The 15,340-nt window shown below is 39.4% G+C and overlaps 1 protein-coding gene across 3 annotated transcripts in view; it reads right to left on the minus strand.

The window, feature by feature from the left end:
• HECW1 (HECT, C2 and WW domain containing E3 ubiquitin protein ligase 1) overlaps positions 1-15,340 on the minus strand; it is a 253,494-nt gene that overhangs the window by 168,338 nt on the left and 69,816 nt on the right. The gene's annotated exons all lie outside the window — the stretch shown is intronic.

A 15,340-nucleotide genomic window follows, 5' to 3' on the forward strand; every position in this document is an offset into this window, starting at 1 on the left:
CCTGCTACAAAACCAGAGATGTCTTCACAGAAGTATAAATACAAAGTAAGCGTTGCAATGTCCCTGTGTACAGCTGATAGCTTCCAATGCTACAGCTCTCATCTGGTTTTTGCAGCAGATTGTGAGATATTAAGCACTCCTCGCTCAGGTAGGAATTTAGGAATGCACCAGACAATTAATGACAACTGAGAAGGTTACTGAAGAGTAGTCATCATCCTAGGAGTTGAAAAATATATTCATTTCAACCTAGCCTCCCTCAAGGCAAGCTGAGTGACTTGTACAAAACATGTCTTGGTGAACGAATTAAGAGCTTTTGTGAGATGGCAGATGGAGAATGCTTAAGTTATGACTGGGTTAAATTCTGATGTGAAGACATTCTCTGATACTGATCAAAATACTAGTTATTCCTGACTTCTGTACTGCTTGTTTTTCCATTTTCCATCCAGCTTTCCCTCTTCTCTCCCTGCAGCTCTGCTATTTCAATCACCCAGCTTTTCATTATTCATTAGCCTTCCATTATCCGTCTGTTGCCAACCATGCTGTCAAGTCTGTTAGATACAAACGCAGACAGCTTTCCAGCATGCAATGAAATGCTTTTCACATGATCAGAAGTCAAATCGTCCTTTTGAACTCAAACAAATTAAGTGGCAGAAAATCACAGCTCCATTGTCCAGCCGAGCAATTATTTAATGCCAGCTTTATCAAGGCTATGGTAGCACAGAAGAACAGTAAGTACTGAAAAAAACACAAATATTTTCTTTATTAATATTGTTTTGGGGGGAATAAATAGGCAACCTATTATTGTATCTTAGGATTCTGTTGTACAAAAATTGTACACAGAGCAAAAAATTCAGCTGGCATGTTTGCACCCCTAGAATATGCTGGCACTTTGCAAACATTGCCTGACAACGCTTAAAATCCACTGACCCAAATCCTCACTTAGTGCATTAAAAAGGGTTTATAAGCAAAAATAGCTCTGGTAGGAATGCCACACGTTATAGGAGGTGCTGCAAGACAAGCTAATAATGCAAAAGGTATTTTTTGCTCAGAGGGAAGGGAAGGGAAGGGAAGGGAAGGGAAGGGAAGGGAAGGGAAGGGAAGGGAAGGGAAGGGAAGGGAAGGGAAGGGAAGGGAAGGGAAGGGAAGGGAAGGGAAGGGAAGGGAAGGGAAGGGAAGGGAAGGGAAGGGAAGGGAAGGGAAGGGCATTGTGTTGCATTTGCTGTGCACCTCATCCTGTCTTTTTTTTGCTGCTTCTTTTCTTGCATTTATTCACTGTTTGGAAAGAGAGTTCACTTCACAGCACAAAGACCTAAATTCCATGTAAACAGAAAATGCATCCTTTTTTTTTATCAAGAAATATGCTGTGAACATTTTCTAATCTGGGATGCACAAGCAGGCACACAAACTATCACACTCTAGTCAGTAAATTAAAATTGTTGGTAGTTTCTGTCACTTGGCAAAGAAGGCACTGGCTGTCACAACAGTATCTGACATAACTAGAATTGGTTTTATAACTGTGAGATATCAATGTAACGAACTTGAAGTTCGCTCTTTGGATTAATCTGTATGATTAACATGGGTTCCTTTGCTCACTGCACTACCCAAAAGCTACTTCAGTTCAAAGGCAGACTTTTTATTTCTGGTGACAAATTACTCCAGGGAGTAGTGGTTCTGCAGATACTTTCAGTTTTGAATGTTAATGGATGTAGAGAATTAATTAACTGCATACCTTAAAATTAAATTAGACTTAAACATTTTTTTTCAGCTCCAGTATGAGGTCAAGCAGTTTTAATAAAAATGGTATATTTATCGCTCTGCTTGAATTCTGTAAGTTCCTGTTTTCTTGTATGTTCATGCCAATGGAACAAATGGCATAATTTTAAAGCAACCCAGAAGGCCAAATTCTCCATAAATCCAGTATCTTGTATTTCCAGAAAATCCCCAAACTGAAAAAAACCCCAAATGAATTAAATAGTCAAACATAATTATCTGGATTAAATAATGGCATCAAAATACAAGCATGGTTGTATGAGTAAGTAGAAAAGAGGTTAGGTACAATAGTTATTCCATATTTTATTACCAGCTTTTCATGTTTTCTATGCAAATATCTAAAGCCCCCAAGCCCTGGTGATAGAGTCCCAGCCATTGTAAGACAGCTTAAAAAACTGCAAAGACGTCCTCTTGATGTCTTGTGAAAGCAATCTGACCCATATGGATACATAATATATTTGTAAATAATATCTCTTTTAGGGGTATGAGATTTGTATTTACTCAATCCTCTTGCAGAGGTGTGTACACTACACACACTACCCTGAACAATCATTTCTAATATAGAGTGTAAATTACAAAGCATGATCAAAGAAAGACCAAATGTTAGTTGTCAAGAAACACCTCTTCATCCCTGCCTCAAAACAGTCATTCTACAACTGCTTCTACAGTCAGTCCTGGCAAGGGAGTTCCTATCTAGGGACGCTCTGCACAAATTGACCCCCAGGCTTCACTTTCCTACTCACTCCCCTCACTGCTGATTTTCAAAGAGCTCTGGAAAGCTTTGTCTCTAAAGATATACCAGCTACGTGAAAGTCCTAACCAAAATCAGGTATTTGGAGGATTATCTGTGAGCAGCACTTTGCCTCTTATTTATCTCACTTAGTCCATCCAATGCAAACACCAGAAAAATTAATTGAAGGGGGTTTTTTTTCCTCCTATATAAATCCAACTGCAATACTATCAGGGAAAGTAGGAAGGAGCAGCCTAAAGGAAATGACAGATGAGATCTGACTGTAAAGAAAACAGCCTTCAAAAATATAAACATAGAAAACCTGTAATCAGTAAATACCAAGAAAAAAATGTCACAGTTTCTTCCCACATTTTCTCCTTTCTCACTCACACCTCTCTCCTTTCCCAAGTGCTGTTAGGCATTCAGAAAGCACAGAGCTGCTGTCACCAGTGCTTTTTCCTTCACGGCTGAAACAAATGTACCATCAACGGTACTTGTCTCCCTCTTTGAGACAAGAAGAATCCGCTGGCTGAGAGGCTTCACACCACTATTGCTAGCTGAATTTCAGCACAGGATTTAGAGCTGCCATGGAAGCATCCCCTGGAAGTCTGTAGGGTTTAATGTTAGGGATTTTTCCTTTTTTTTTTCTTTTTTTCTTTTTTATTTCCTTTGGGATTATTTTAAATCATGCTAGAAAAATCCATGATGCTTTAGCAAAAAGAGATAGATCTCAGCTGAACATCTGCAAGGATCCAGCTCTGTTCTCTGTTCAGACAATTAAGAGCTTTCTTCCAGAAACTTGGACTGATACCATTTACCTCTGATAGCTGGAAGATGGATTTGTGCAGGTCAGGATGGGGGTACAATGGACTTTCACTGCTCATACCAGAGACAGACTATGATTGAAACACAACCCATCAACGGAGCCCTGGCAGATGAAGAAACTGAAGAGAACAAGGTGACAATATTAGCCACCATGACAGCAGGCTCAAAGTGGTCACTGAGATGTCTGCAAGCATCACTCACTGCAACCCAAGTTTCAAGGACAACTGCTGAGAAAGACAAAGAGACAGCTTTCTGTGATGGGTAGCTTGGGACACAGTGCATTTATCCATCTGAAAATTTCATATGCCACTAGTCAAGTCTAGTATCATAGGCAAATCAGATGTGGGTGGAGTCAGTCTCTTGGTTGCTCCACCAGAAATTAAGGCTCTCCTGATAAGTTTTCAGCTGGCATTTGCAAGGCTTATATGCTTTTTTTAAAGAGAACAAGGAGCTAAGACTGATTTAAAAGTAAAAAAATTAGGGCAGTCTGGTGAAAGTGATAAATTACCTCAGCAGAACTCTTTGGACCAGCTTTCAAGAAGGCAAGAGCATGTATGTCAACAAGGATACTGTACTAACAGAACAGTAAGTAAGGTGGTAACAGTCTGTATGTAAGATTTGGTAAGCTGGATGAGAGAAAACCTAAAAATATTTAGAAAACCTAGTCATAGCCCAGGTATGAAAACCCAGGGCGGAATCCTGACGCTGGGCCAGAAAGACAAGTAGGAAAACAACAGTGCCTACAGTCATCAAAAGATGGTGTGATGGGAATCTGCAAGCCAGAGCTTTGAGGAAGACTTTTAACTTCAAGGTGGGGCTGCTGAAAGGGCTTTCAGCATGTAAAATTTTTATTAGAGCTTAAATTAGAATTGAGTAAGTTCTGAAGGACAGGAAATCCAACTCTGTTGCATGGAAGAGTAACAGAACTGTGTGAAACCAAAAGTATATGATCATGAATCTTGCTGCTGCTCCTTACAGGGCAGGACTTTCCCCTCCAGCCTTGCTCTCAACTCAGCAATGTGAAGTCTTTCCTCAGAGAAAACTCTCTCACTTTCCATAGCCCTGAATACTTATTGCAGGATCTGCTTCTTGCTCTTTCCAGGAACCTTCTCATCTTCACATCCACTGCAGGCCTGCTCTGAAGGCATCTCTTCCCCATCTGCTCTCCCCACCCATAGCCCCGAGGGCCCCTTAGCCACAGCCACTCAGCTGCTTTCAGGGAAACTAACTATCCTTCCATCAAACTCAGAGGCAGGAAAAGGCAAATGAACTATTCTCATTTCCTCCTTTCTGCCTGGGGACAGTCCTCAACACAGCACATGGTACCTGCACAGCAAATTCAACCACGAGAACATTTGCATTTTTCATCACTGCAGGCACAGTACAATTGACTACACAAAATGCAAGGCAATGCAGAGGTAAGAAAAAACACAGTTCACAAGTAAGCTGTAATCAAGGCTACAGCTTCAGCTATCATAACAACCTTCCATCAACCTACTGGCACCTATCTCAATTATTTATTTATCATCCTGTGAGGGAAAAATCCCTTTGGACATTTGAATTTTGGAAAAACTGTTAATACAATGCTTAAAAACAAAAGGATTTTTAAAACATAGTTTATACTATAGCCAAATCCAGTAAACACGGGTGTAGAGTGAACAATGCTATGCAAAGTCTTCTCCATACAATCAATTATTTGACTTGCTGTAAACATAAAACTCAATACAAAAGTCATGAAACTAGCCATGAAGCCAAAGGATTTGGAGAGCACAGAGAACTTTGTAGCATTGGTCCATTTCTTTTAGAGGCACAGGAATGGCTTCTTGGTGCTTCAAAGGAATTGTTTAATAGCCCAAGGGAGGTGCAGGCTTACATGGTCTACTGACACCCTCTTCCCTCCACCCTTTTCTGCATATTACAGAGCACATAGAAGAAACTGCTGCTCTTGGGCAAGCTGAAAACATTTCAGAGGAGTGCATGCCATAGAAAACTAGAGAACTTCAAGAGCATTTGTCTCAATATTGCACATCTATGGCACTATATATATATATATACATATATATATATATATATACACATGCACATATAAATATATATGTGCCTATAATGACCACTAATCAAAAAGCCATTATGCATCAGCAGCAGGGCAAATAGACACTATCAGCCAGTTCATTTTTCCATTTTCTGACCTTTGTGCCTTTCCAGTCCAGCTGTACTGCTATTTTAATGTATCCTCTTACATTTAACTTTGCTTCAGTGATGTGCAAATCAGTGCACAAATTAGAATCAAAATGAAAGAGCTGGCCTGAAGGTCAGCCCAGCAAGGTTTGGTGCTGGTGAGTGGGATTGATTCCTGATGCAGGCCTATTAGTCATAAGGCAGAAAAAAGTGGCAGCACAGTAATGAGGGTACTCCTACCATCTACAGAGCAAACAAACAAGAGCAGTCCATATATTCTGAAAGCACTTAAACAATCTCCTGGGGACAAGAAGATAGAAGCTGGAATATGGGGCAACAATTGGAGGGAAATTCTTTGGGTTCAGAAGAAGGAAGAAAATTAATAATGTGTTTTTTTCTTCTCTGTGTGAAAGTACTACAAAAGAATAATGTCTGATGAACTCAGAGTGTGCTAAAAGACACACACATCACATCAAGATTTGTACTCCTGTAAGTATATAAATGAAACAATCTTCTGAAAAAAAAACAACAACAAAGACGTTTTCCCAGTTTTACATGATTTGACCCTGAATTTCTCCACTTTATGTGTAACTAAGAGCAATTAACAATCTTATGTTCAAGACATTTGCACTGAGTCAATGACAATCCACTCAGAGTTCTCCACATAAAGCACTAGGAAGTTTCTGCAGTGGAATGCAACTAAGTACAAAATTTATTTTTTATTTCTGTTAACATGATAGCCACAAAAACAGCCTTGTCTCAGCAGTTCAGCACAGCAGGGGATGAGAAACAGCCATCAGACTTACCTGTTACAGAGAAAAGAACTGAAAACACTGCCAACATTTTTAAAGGACACATTCAAGTACACAAGAACAGGTAAATATGCAATGTGGCCTGAATATAAAATCTCAAAAAGATAATTATAAGGGAATTAGAAAAGGGTCAACATGATAATATCTTTAATCAAGATAACATTACACAGCTTCAGTCTATTTTTTTCACACTTCAAAATGAAAGAAATAAGCTTAGGATCTGCTCATATGCTACAGACAAACACTCCAAAGTCCACAATGCTCACCTTTGTTCATGCTTTATGATGCACATAATAGGAAATGCATATCTTTTACTTGGTTGGTTTTAATCACCAGAAGCAGGCAGAGAAGTCTGCAGCAGTACTGGACAGAGGAAGGACAGTGACTACCTCTCAATAGGTACAAGATGAAGCATTTGTACATTGCACAACACACCCCCTCTTACCAAGCATCCTCATGTCCACAAAGACCAGTGTGGACTATGCCAGATTCACAGATACACAAGTCCTTGTGACTGTGGTGCCAAAGACTAAAAACCCCCATTTCTTCATCATTTCAAACCCAAGAACAATATTTATGGACAACAATCATGGCAGGAAAGAATCCAAACAATTCTTTAGCAGGCACTACTATTGGTTTAATCCACCTTTTAAAGTAAATTAAGCATCACTCTAAGAAGAAGGTTGTCTCAAAAAGCCTGTGTGTCCCACATTGAACTGTTTAAGAATCACTGCCACATTTATGATGCCCACTGCAAAGTGGGACTCTGCTGGCCTCCCAGGAATGGTTCTTAATCTGAGGGGCTTTCAGGAAGGAGGAGATTAAGAACAGGGATGCTCTTCTCTGTTACAGGCTAACACCACTGTTGCTCTTCTGTGAGTTGATCCACTGATACTCCTACTGAGAAGCCCTGCCCATGCTGGATGTCCTGTTTTAGGTTCTGCACAGCACATAATAACAGATATCGCTTACCTGATGGATTTTTATAACCATCTTATAACTTTGGTTCTTCAAGTACTTTTCCATGAAAAAGATCAATGTCTACAGGTTCATTCAGCTGAAATTCTGAGTACTTAAGCCACCCAATTTAGGAATGCAAGACTCCCTGAGTACTCGAGCAAAGGGACGGGCTGCTCATGAAAATGACTGAGACTCAGGTAAGGCTTTCCCAGACACAATTCAGCTCCACCTCTCTTTATCCCTTTTTAAGGAGTCAGTGACTGTTGGGATCCTAGGTCAGACATGTTAGTTTAGGTAGGAAGGAGTCAGACCTCTCAAGCTGTAAAAATTTGTATTATATAAAGGTAAGTGGGCAAAACACTCCTGAGGGCAGCAGAAAATGTGTATTCTAAGTACATTAATGGATGTAAAATACAATCATAATGGAAATTTAAAAACATAACTAAATTACTACCTGATTACTGAAGAATAGTGTGATTTTTTTAGACAACTCTAAAATTGCAGACTAGAGGGTACATCCAGAGAAAGAGCACAGAAAATAAAATACTTAGTATAGTATATGCACTCTATGTACAGCTCTTTTTAAAAATGTAGTACCAGTAAACGTTGCAGAGGTTTACAGGAAAAGCTGTGAAGACATTCTGCACAATTTAAGAGACCTACAATGAAATGATGTAGAGTAAGTATGAGTTGCAGAAAGATACCCAGTAATGTACACTGTTTCCCAGAACTGTCAGGTACAGCAATTTCTCAGTCATTGCTCAGAAGCAGTCCAAGATTTCCCATATCTCTTCCCCAAAGATCAATGACTGAAGGAGTCTTTCTTTTTTTGTGGAAAGCACTCTTAATTTCTTATGTTACATGAGAGTTATAAAAATTCTACCATTCTCTACCATGAAGAATGCATTACACCTTCCACTAAGACAAGTGTTTTACTAGAAAACAAGCCTTGTGTGATATCTCTACTGTATATTGCTACCAGACACAAGAAGAAAAGACTTGTCTAATGTATTACACAGGTGTCAGGCATAGCTTATTATGCATGAAATATACACACAAGAAAGAGGCACTGAAAACAACTAAGCACAGATGTCAAAACAGAAGTTTTTAATATTAACCTCCTTTCAGACATAAGTATATATCTTTGCAAATGAAAAGTTCATGTGTGTATGTATTAAAGGATTTATCCTGCAGATCTATGCATGTAGCATTCCCACCACCCATGCTTCTCTTTTTGCCTAGACACTCCTGTGCAGCACAAGTGCATCCATACACACCACAAGACATTTATCACCATGACCTGAAAAACTTCTGTTGACTCTGTGAGTGCCATCCTCTGAAAGAGCTGTGTGCACTTTCCCTCCTCCCTCCCTCTATTCCAAGCTGCTGGCAATGACCCTGCTCCTCTGTGCCATGTCTCTCCCATCACAGCCCATGCCATAGCCGTATTCCAGGTGACCATGCACCTTCTTCTCCTCCCCATCCCTTTTTATTCTCAAGGCCTATCTCCCTTTCTCACTTGTCAGTACCACTGTCCCAACACTTGTAGGTAGGAAGGGACAGGACACACAGCATCACTTGCTGTACCAGCCATAAGACAGACACTGGATTAACTCATGGGGACAATAAACATACAAAACTCAGGAGGGCTGGAAAGAGGCTCTTTTCACTCATGAATCTTTGGCTGACCCCCACTCCACAGCAAAGAGAGCATAAAAAATGTCCTGTTTCATTCACTGCTGCTAGACTTGTCATGGTTCTTTACCTCCATCTGCATTTCTTAAAGGAGTGTAAGTGTTTTGAAGTGTCAGTCTCTTAGCCTCCTCAGGCAGTGAGGCAGGTAGGTACCATTAGCAGTCTGTCGAGTATTAATGCCTGTATCAACCATTCCTTTGATCTATGAGCAACAACAAACCATTGCAATAAACCAGTCTTTCAACCAGCTTCAGAGTGTGCCCCCAGTTCCATCGTCTCCCTTTCAATAAGGCCTGAAATATTCCCTGACATTTTCAAATTAATTGGCTACAGAGCTCCTGTTATTACCATATCACCTCCAGAAAACTACAGAAATGCCATCCAGTTGAGTGTGCTTGATTCTGCTTACAATAAAGTTAAAGGCAAAACTTCCCTTGAAGTTCCAATGGGGAACAAAGTGACTTTGTAAAGCAAAGAAAAACCTGTATAGCTGTCAACAGCTGCAGCTAACAAGGACTAATCCATACCTGGAAAATAAAGAGTTCATATTTTAACTGAAACATTTCACATGTTATCATCCATGGACAACCTACTCTGTTGGAAGACACATCACAAAACATGTAGAGCAGCAAGCTGCATTTTGAAATACAGATCACAGCAAGTACTCTTAGAATGCAATCTCAAAATCTAAAAACAAACATGTGATTTGATAGGTTAGGATTAATTTAAGATATAATTAGTTTTAGACCATGATATCTGTGTTTTTTCCTATGCAATTATAAGAATAAACATTTTTTGTTTTTTCTAAAGAAAACTGGAACATGAGACATTAAAGCATAATCATCATTATGGCACATATTCTGTCTGATATCACTGGATGTCAGTGAAAATGACAGAATTAAAACTTCTTGGAAGTACTAAGAGTTTGAATTCCCCATTTAAGTATGCTTATTCTTAACAGATTCTCTCTTCATGTATCTACAGTTTCAGGGGGACTGTGACAACAAAATACCTGAAATTTGTTGTTTTCAAAGAAACATCGATTATGACCAACATTTTGAGGATCAAGATTTCCTAATTTGCACTGAAGAATGGTAAAGAAAAACTGACCAATGCTAAATAATGGCACAGATCAAACATTTTATTATTGAAAATAATTCTGATATTATTAAAAACTTAATACTAGTGATTTTAAACCTACAAGGCATCGTTTAAAGGGTGAGATTTTTCTGTTCCCGGAAAGGAAAAAATATGACAAGTATTTTCAAACCAGACTGCTACTTACTGCTTCATCATTATTTAAAGTTATGTTTTGATTGTATAAATCATAATAAGCTGCTACTATAACTGTATTCATAAGAAAGCAAAAAAACTGGGGAAACTAGGACTAGAGAAAAGTAGCAGTTCTGGTATTACAATCTGTAGTTGACAAACAAGATTCAGATTTTACAAAAAAGAACACGTGGTGGCCAAAAAACTCCTACATGAGATAAGTTGCATTCAGGGACTGTTTACATCTAGATCACCGCAAGACAAATCTTAGCCACATATCTAAGATTTCCTGGGAAAATGCTAGCCAATGCTACATGAAATGCAGCCTGGTAGTTTCCCCTTGGGAAACAATTACAGGTATAAAGCAGATTTTCAAAACAGAAACCACCCATAACAACTGGAGCAGTCTGGCTCAAACAGATAAAGAAGAGAAAACTGGTCCAGGTTCCACCAACCAAATAGAAACATAAAAGAGTGACAAGCCCTGTGACTACAATCTCCAAAAATTCCTGGAGTTGCACATAGAGATGGGCAAGCCCTGTGGTGACTGTATGATTGCTGAACTCCACCCATACTGAGTTGGCTGCCAGTGCCAGAACACCTCCAATACAATAATTAAATATTGGGGTATCAGACAATCATATGTAGAGGCCTGTACATCTGCTTATGTTACTGTTCAGGGTGTTAATTTACTTCTTTCCTCTTTTACTCCAGTTCAAAAGGGTTTCTAGTCCCATGTTCAAAACGTCTTGTGAGAGCTTTCACAGAAGAAGAACATCTGCAGAGGTGATGGGAAGTATTCTATTTCACTCGTTCACAGACAAAAAAACATGAAAATGGTTCGGAATGAAGGTTCAAACAATAGTTTCATTTAATTTTAATGAGACCCATTAGATTTAGCACTTTTTTGCTGCCATTGAATCCTCGCAGAAGAAAAGTAATTACAGTTTTTAATACTGCACTTAAAGTAAGGCCCAAAGGAGAATTTTTTTTTAACCTATTTTTCTGGTAACAAATCCTCTGTCAAGGAAGTGTCTTAAATTCATCAAGGATTAGGTTTTAGGGCATTGCAATGAAAGTCTATAGTTTCAATAATTAGTATGTATAGAAGCCTGCACAAGTAAGCAAGCTGGAAAACTGTTCAGTTCTGCAGGCCTTAAACCTGAGTTTCAGAAGAAAGACTGAGACACAAACATTGCCCTGCAACAAGGCTGTGGCCACACAAGCAGCCATGGCCTGACTGGGTGTCTAAGAATCGGACTCAGTTCTGTTCTCCTATGGACAACAAGAACTTCCTGCTAACCAATTTTGTGCTCAAATCAATGAAATGTGCTTTGGTCTACACATGCTACTTTAAATTGATGATATTACTTGTTAGATGAAATCCTATTCAATTTAACCCTAAGCAGTAAAACTGGAACGTCAGTGACATTAAAACTTGACAAGTGAACAGGCACTTCCCTGAGGGGTTCCAAAGCAGTGTAGGGATTCATTTGTGTGCATACACTGGGTTTGTGTGACCAAGTTTTGGTAGCAGGGGACTACAGGGGCAACTTCTGTGAGCAGGTACCAGAGGCTTCCTCAATGTCCCATGGAGACATTGCCAGCTGGCTCCAAGAGGGGTCCACTTCTAGCAAAGGCCAAGCCCATCAATGATGGTGGTAGCACCTCTGGGATAACATTGTTAAGACAGGTAAAACATTTCAACAAGAGGGGTGAAAAAATGTGTGTCAAACAATTAGGGAAACCCCATGAACACTGAAGGAGGGGAAGTAAGTGCTTCAAGCATCAGAGCAGAGATTGCCCTGCGATGCAGACCATGGTGAGGAAGCTGTGTCCCAGAAACTCTTGGAGGTCCACAGTAAAGAAGAGATCCACCTGCAGCCCAAGAGGAACCCCAAGCTAAAACAGATGGATGCCTGAGAGAGGCTTTGACCCCATGGGAAGGCCACTCTGGAACAGGCTCCTGGCAGGAACTGAAGATGCATGGAGAGAAAAGCCCACCACTGTAGCAGGTTTTCTGGCAGGAACTGCAGATTGTGGGAAGAACTCACACTGGAGAAGTTTGGAGAACTGTCTCCTGTGGGAAGGACCCCACAGGAGACCCCTTGCCAGAGCAGGGTAAGGAGTCCTCCCCCTGGGGAGGAAGGAGTGGCAGAAAAAACATGTGAAGAACTGGTCACAACCCCAGGGAGAGAAGGCGTTTTTAAGATTTGGTTGTATTTCTCATTACCCTACTCTGATTTGATTGCTAAGAATTTAATTTATCTGAGTTGAGTCTGATTTTCCCTTGACAGTAACGGGTGAGTGGTCTCGCTGCTCTTAACACACAAACTTTTGTTATATTTTCTCTCCCCTTGTCCAGTTGAGGAGGGGAATAATTAAGCAACTCTGGTGGGCACCTGATGTCCAGTCAGGGCGATCCCACCACAGTATAAGACCTGCAAACAGACAAAGACACTAATTTAACAAATTTATCGCTTGTAACACATTAGCTTAATAGCTACATACTATTCTGGTACTGTTTCTCTCAGTATTAGTGATAAATTGATTGCTGTATTTTTCTAACCTTTAACCAGAAGCTAAATGTTTGCATTAAAAATGTTCAGGTCTGATTCCAAAAGTATTCCTGGAAATAAAAACAAGCAGCCCTGTTAGCAGCGGAATTAATACAGCTGTTTTCCTGCAGAGCTCTATCCTTCATCATCACCAAATCTTTATTAAAGTCCCAGCTTTTTCCTGTCCATTTCAATGCAAAAAATCCACCTAAAGCAAAGGAAATTATAATCCCAGAGACTTTGCCATCTGCTTCAGCAGGTGACAAATGACTCAACCTGTCTTTCCTCCAGTCCCAACCTTGGGTCTCTCTCCTCTTCCCAGCCCCTGAGGCCTGTAGAAACCTAATTATCTCAAAGACTCCTTTCTATTTCACTTGAAATTAGCCAATGGCTTCAGAAGTAATTAGGGAAGAGACTGACAGAAAGGGCAACCAGAAGTCTGATCATCACAGGAAGGTAGGCTATAAAAACATTCTACATAGCCTCCACAGACTGAATTGATTACTCACACGAGGGAATTTCCTCCTGTGTAGAAGTCTGCAGAAATAGGTGTTATGGTATTTCAAAGGCCATTAGAAACACACAACATAAATCTAATCAAAGTGACTTTAGTGGGAAAAGGACCTGATCAAATATGCAACACAACACTCCTCCCTCTCCAGCTCCCTTCTTCTTAATTAGTATTTTGTCATACAGAGTTCAGCGTGTTCTCATCCTTGTGGAAAATTTTAGTTACAAATAACACAAAATATGCTTATATTTTCTGTATGGATTTTGTGACAGATTTCCAGCTTACTAGTAACACTGGTGTGAATTTTTTCTCCTACTTTGAATGAGGCATCAAGTGCATAATTTTTCTACAAGAACCAAAGAAATTAACAGAGGTGAAAACTCAGTGTCATGAAAAATGGACTAATTTGAAATGCAAAGTACAAAAAAATCTCATTTATATTTTTCATTTTTAAATTCCCAATTGAATTAAAGTATATATTCACATAAAGAGTCAGAGATAATGTATTTGACAGAGCTTTCTTGGTGTATTGTGGAATAATTTTTTTCATTATGCAACTAGTTCTGTAAATGGTTTAATATTAATAAAATTAAACATTGACTTTAATTAGACTTTTATCAGATAGAGGCTCAAAAAATAATGGCTTTTTTCAGCCAGTTGATCTGCCTTAAAGAGATGGACCACATTTTGAGAACATATTTGAATTTCCCAGTAAAATCAATATATTTGTGCCTGTCAAAACCAAAGTATATCCACACATCATGCAAGAGCAAATCTGCAAAACACTATGGAAACAATGTATATTCCCAGCATGGAAAACCTGGAAGTTATAAGCATATTTGCATTTTACCAAAAGAAATTATAATGCCTTTTATTTCAGATGTTTTAAAAGCTCTTGAGGTTTTTGCTGACAACAGCCTGTACAGCAACCAGAAATTTTAAAGTGGCATCATAACTCTGAAGGCACACATAGTTTCCAATGTCATCAATCTTATCCAGTATGGATAATAGCTTGTGCAGTAGGTATGGGTCAGTACAAAAGTGAATTCAGCCTAGGCCTCATCTTGCATGTCTTGGATGCAATGGAAAATGAGGCCTAGGTTGTTAAATTCAACGGGCCTTGAAACAACTTCTGTCACTTATAAATACCTGAAGTTAGATGGAAAGCACCACCTTCACAACCTTTCAGTTAAGTGATATCACGGGCAGAATAACAATCATTATCCAATTTCCTATTAAGTGCTCCCTTCCTAATAACCTGGACAATAATATTGGTCAGTTGTGCTGGTTTTTAAAGCATGTCTTGATTTCTGGTGGTGCCCTTAAGCACCCCTGTGTTTTTCCAAATGTATAGTTATTCCTTTATGTGTCTGGCAGATAATAAGCAAGTACAGAGAATTGTTCCTTCAATTAAACTGGTGCTGGAAATAGAGACACACGTAAACAGGAAGAAAGAATCGTGCCAAAAATTAATCTATTTCTTAATTTCTCCATTAAGATGTAACTGCAATCCCAGCCAATATTTATGTACTCTAATTAAAAAGACATTAGGAGAGCCAGGGCTCTGGCTCACAGCTCCACCTCTCCTCCAAGCACTCTCCCATATCTTGCAGTCATTGCTGGGACCACCAGCACACATTTGAGAGTCTACAGGAAGAGCCAGGGTTTCCTTCCTGCTGGCAGGTGGGATAACCACCATCCCTTTTGCACCCAATGATTTTGATGGATCTGTTGGCTCCTCTGCCTACTGGACAAACATGTAAGAAAAACTGCACAGTTCAAAACACATTCTTTACATACTTTGGCTGTCACTAGCATTAAAGGCAGTGCAAGTGAGTTATCACTCGCAATAAAGGCAGTGCAAATATACAAGGCACAGATTAAAGAAAAGGGATTACAAAATGCTTTATTTTGGATATGGGGAAATGCTTTTGTCTGGGAAATAGCTGTCAGTATAGGTTACACCAATATGTGCTGCCTTATAAAAAGTAATTCCTATAGCTTATTTGTTGTTGTTTATTTTGCTCTA

Source organism: Ammospiza nelsoni, chromosome 1 (assembly GCF_027579445.1).
Source record: "Ammospiza nelsoni isolate bAmmNel1 chromosome 1, bAmmNel1.pri, whole genome shotgun sequence".
NCBI lineage: Eukaryota > Metazoa > Chordata > Aves > Passeriformes > Passerellidae > Ammospiza > Ammospiza nelsoni.